Source organism: Labrus mixtus, chromosome 13, assembly GCF_963584025.1.
Source record: "Labrus mixtus chromosome 13, fLabMix1.1, whole genome shotgun sequence".
NCBI classification, from domain to species: Eukaryota; Metazoa; Chordata; class Actinopteri; order Labriformes; family Labridae; genus Labrus; species Labrus mixtus.
Window position 1 is genome coordinate 4,129,860 of NC_083624.1, and position 5,238 is coordinate 4,135,097.

Genomic DNA, 5,238 nt, shown 5'->3' on the forward strand with positions numbered 1-5,238 from the left:
TGTGTTACTATCGACGGTGAACCTCCAAAATAAGCCTTTTTTTGTGTGTGGTTTCCATGACACCTACTACAATACCCGTAAGCACAGCCACCTACCAACCAAACACACCATAAGAACAGCTCTCAGGGTGGAAAAAAAACAACAAATAGATCTGTGCTTGAGTGGATTTTAACTGCTGCTGAATATTCACACTGGAATAAAGCACAAAAACACTGTGGTATGAAAGGTTGTGTGGTACGTTTGTTTTCACCAGACACAGAGAATTTAAGCAATATTCAACTCTCTGTATATCTGTATAGAAATCTCTGTAAACGGACAAGATCGGAATCTTGAAAAATACAAAATTGTGATAATCCATCTCTCCCCATCTTCAAATCCAGACTCAAAACCCATCTGTTCAAGTTCTCCTACTCACTTTAACATTTTAAACTGCAATTACACTGTCCTACATTTCATTTCTTTATTGTATGCTGTTTTTTTTTTATCCATCGCTGTTTTTAAAATGTTGATTGTTGTACAGTGTCCTTGTGTGTCTTGAAAGGCGCTTATAAATAAAATGTATTATTATTAAAAACAATGTCATCTTTAATGTGCATCTGTGCCCATGTTTAAGTGGAAGCTTTACAGGTCTGTAATATTCGATATCAGTTGACATCCAACCTCGTATTCTTGCATTTTCAACCTGACTAAGTAACGAATGAGTAAACATACGTCCCCTTCTTTTAAATACACAGATTCCCCTTATAAGGGTCAGTTATGCAAATAAATTCAAATTAAATAAACACCCATCTTTGTTTCTCTCACTGTATGTAGAAGCCTGAAAACCTGTGAAGTCATACCTGCAATCATGTGCTAGCTGACTCTGGTAATGTTGTACAGACTGTATTATTTTAAGAATTAATGATGGACCAGCCCGTCCTGGATATTTGACAGACCCTTAAACTTCTACAGTGTGTTGGATCATTTCTGGTACATGTCATTTTTCGTGCAGTGTCAGTAAAACCTTTTTTTTAAAGGTCCCATATAATGCAAAATACGCTTTGCCATATTTTTTATAAGGACACTTACTGTATATGTGTCTGTCTACAAACCCCACAATCATAAGAAAACTCCATTCTCTCTTTTGCCTTTGCTCAAACAGGCCGTTCATGGATTTTTCCCTTTGTGACATCACAAAAGGGAAGTAACCCCTCCCCCAGGTGGATGCCACTCCAACAGCTAGGTGTTTGTTCTTCCCTCTGAGTCCGGCCTTCTCACCGTTAATAATCTGGCATGGTGCAAGAAAGCCCGAGCCACATCCCCTTCCAGAGAGGGGGCGTGGTCAAACACAGCTGACTTGCGTTTTAAAGCTATAGATGAAGAAACAGCCTGTTCTGGGCAGAGCTGAAGCAGAGGGGTTTATAGGCATGACAAAATACAGGATCAGAGTTGATTTCGAGAAAGAACCTTTAAAGACATGTTTTGGGGAGCTCTTATTTAAACTGGTTGAAAAATAGGATAATATGTGACATTTAATGAGCAGATAAAAGAGGAACATGTAGCTAATAAAATCTTACATATTGCAAGAAAAGCAAAAAGAAATCCTCGTATGTATCGCTGACTAACTGAAGGTGATGCAACTGAAACTGCGTGAGAATATCAAGACTGTGTGCACATTGTGGTCAATGCAGGTGATGCAACATGTTGTATTGGTTGCAGCGAACAATCACACTTCTTTGAGTGTCAGACCAGTACAGCTTAAAACTTTTATTACTGTAATTGAATGGCGTTTTTAGGTACTGTTTATTAAATTTACATCAATTTTAATTGTCTGAAAATGTTTTGCTTTTACTCTTTACATGTTAACTCAATTACCTGTTTGTTTCTTTTCTTACATTTTCACAACAGGAGTGTTAATCTATCTTTGAAGCTTCCGAGGGGAATCATTGAATGTTTTGCATCATGTCTCCTACCCAAACATCAAGAATACATTTAACCTAACGGATGTGATAATAACGTAAAAACAATTTTTTTTTCCCACATCAGTAACAAGCACAACAATTACAGAAGATGTAACGTATAGAAAAAAATGTAAAAGACCTATCAAGATGAACCAAAAGGAACTCTGCCATGGAGCAGACTCATCGTTTTTAAATTGTTCTCCTATAATGTTTTTTTTTTTTTTGATTTGATTCAAAATGATTTGGTCAACTCAGTGTTTTGCTCATGCAGTTTGACAGACTCTGCATGACATATTTAAACTCACAACTTAGTAAATAAAAACTTTGTGGGCATAAATGTGTGTCGAACTTACAGAACATTATTGACTTGTTATTTTCACTACACTATACTACCACTACGCCTATATGTATAATTTAACTTCACTTCTAAAGCTTTCAGTATGTGTGAGGGCGTTAGAAAGTCCATTTAAGGCTACAGGTTGATGTAGAAACACATTTTATGCATGAGGGATGAACAACATGATTGAGATCTAAACAGACACACACAGCTTTACAAAATGCAGAACTAGTTCTATTTTTGTCAAGTTTAATATTCTCCTGAATAAAGTTTGATGTGAGGTTCAGTTAGCATTGCACAAAAACGTCGTGGTGGAAACATCCTTCAGAGGGTAACAATACACTTTTATACTGTGAGTACATTTCAGAGCCTGCACTTTTTTTTCACTTTCACTTCATTGAAGGTGTTGAATCAGTACTTCCACTCTGACGCTGATCTTTAACGCACGTTTCTGTACTTCTACTTTTGCAAATATCATGAGTGCTTCTTCTCCCTCTTCTTTTTTCTTTAACTCTGAACTACTTGCCATCCTATTATCTGTTGCTTTAAACAAGCATTGAATCAACACAATGCTGTACAGCTACAGCTTTATTTTAGATACATAGAGTAACTTACCTCATGGTGCCTACACGATGAGAACAGTCATTTACAGATTGAAACAACATTACCAGTCTCAGAGACATTCTGATTTGTGTGATGAAAGCGCTGGTTGGTTAATAAGCACTTTGAAGGCATGTGCGTGCATGTGATTGAACACTAATGTTACATCAGCCGTAAGGCCCAGTGATGATCCTCGTAATGACATCCTGAGGAGCTCTTTCAAATGAAGATCCTCGCTGTGTAACTGCTGCCCCGGGAGTGCTGGCATGTGTCGAAGGGATGCGGGTGGAGCGGCGCGCAAACAGGCGCTACGAGGGAGGAGGAAGAGGGAGGAGTGGGACGGAAAAAAGTGGGAGGAAGCTCGCGGAGATCTATTGAGGAGAGCATGAAGAGGAGGAAGAGGCAGGGAGGATGATGGGAGATGGTCTGAGGGAGATGGGGGAGGGGTCGGGCGCTCCAGTGAAAGCTCCCAGCTTCCTCCCTGCTAACCCCAGTAGGGCTTATTAAACACCTGAGACACCTCTCCCAAAGGCGACACTTACTCTAGCCATAGGTTGCTAATTTGTCACCCTAGGGTGGGAGCAGTTCAAAGACGGCGTGGGTGTCTAGGGTGATCATTTGTGAAGCAGGCATAATAAGCCGTAAGACACCAAGAAGCGCATTATCATTACACACGTCTGCCTTGCATCATCTGACCCAATCTCGTCAAATTATTGTAACACCATTCATCATTTAGTCACACGCAGCAAAATGTCTGCACACTGAGGGGGCGACTTTAGCTCTGTGCAGAGGAAGCTTTGTTTGTCTTGTGTGTTGAGAAATGCTGCAAGTGAGGGATGTGATGCTCGCTTCCTGTTGTCTCTGGCTGAACTTTAGACTCTGGACTGAAAGAACAGACGTGCCAGACGAGGAAGTAGGGAGCAGAGAAGCTAAACACAACCTGTTACAGCACAGGAGGGAGGATGGGAAGGAAGGAGGGAGGGAGGGAGTGGGCAGAGGGTGAGAAGAAACACTCGAGAAATGCAGGATGTTCTCTTAATGCTGAGGAAGAGGAAATGACTACAATCAACATGTAAGAACATATTTCATATGCATTTTTTCTAATTTATACTTTATTGATCCCGTGAGGGGAAATTTGTTTTTACACTCTGTCTAGTGAACATGCTACACAAACATAGAAATACACACATGCACAAACAGGATCCTATGGACATGCACTAATGGAGAGGTGTCAGGGTGAGGGGGCTGCCCACAGCGGGCGCTCCTGAGCTGGTGGGGGGGGGGGGGGGTTAGGTGCCTTGCTCAAGGGCACCTCAGCAGTGCTCAGGAAGTGGACTGGCACCTCTCCAGCTACCAGACCAATTTCTGGACTTGGTCCGTGCCGCTACTTTCTAGCTACTAGCTACTACTGAGCTACTTTCCTGACTTTTCAGATCAACATTTAGAAGCAATGTTGAGACGAGAGAAATAAAGTCAGCAAGCATGCGTCAACAACTGCAGTTCCTTAAATGTCCACTTGAGGCTGGAATCGCGAGTGAGTTAATCCCAATAAGGCCCCTTGTTAAAAAGCCTCAACTTTACAGCAGAGTTAAAGATGTTTACAGCAGGTACAAGAAATGATTTTGAATTACAGCTATTATTTTTAATCATGAAAACGGTTTGAGAGTAATATTTTCATTGAACGTTCTCATATTAAGGCATAAAGTTATGCATATTCTGGATCGTCCTCAGTGACAGGTGACGGCTGTCTGCTTCACCTCACCTGATGCAGTCACTGCACTTAACCTTTTGAGTGTGTTCGTTGTGTTTGCTTTGCTTGTGATGTGGATGCTTTTCAGGCAATTTTTCATGGAAATAATTGGCAAAAAGTTGTTTTTTCCGGTGTCCATTGTACCAAGAGAACGTGCAAGGAGCTTGCATGGAAGCCTTTCTGGAAGTGAAAGTTTTTTATTTTATTGCCGCATAATGGATTTTAGTGATATTGACAGCACTTCGAAACAAAATAAATAGAATTTCAGTTTGTGAGACGAGCGAAAGTAAACCAACCTTGGAAACAGGATGGACAAGAATTTGTATTTATCCAAGTCGAGACAGCCGCGGTTTCTATGCGGTAAAGTGCTCACCTCTGGAGCTCCTCTTTATCCCCTGCAGTCTGTCTCTGTTCTCGCTGTGAAAGCCCGGCACAATAGGGCCACATTCACAAAAACGACAGGATCCCACTCTGAGCTTCACAAGTCAAGGTTTTTTTGTCCTCTAGAATGAAATCTGAGAAGGACAATAGTTTGGCCCCAGTCTGATCGTCTGTCTGCCCGACTGTCAAACACAATATACAACTTTTTGGGGGATTGGTGCCTGCAAAGA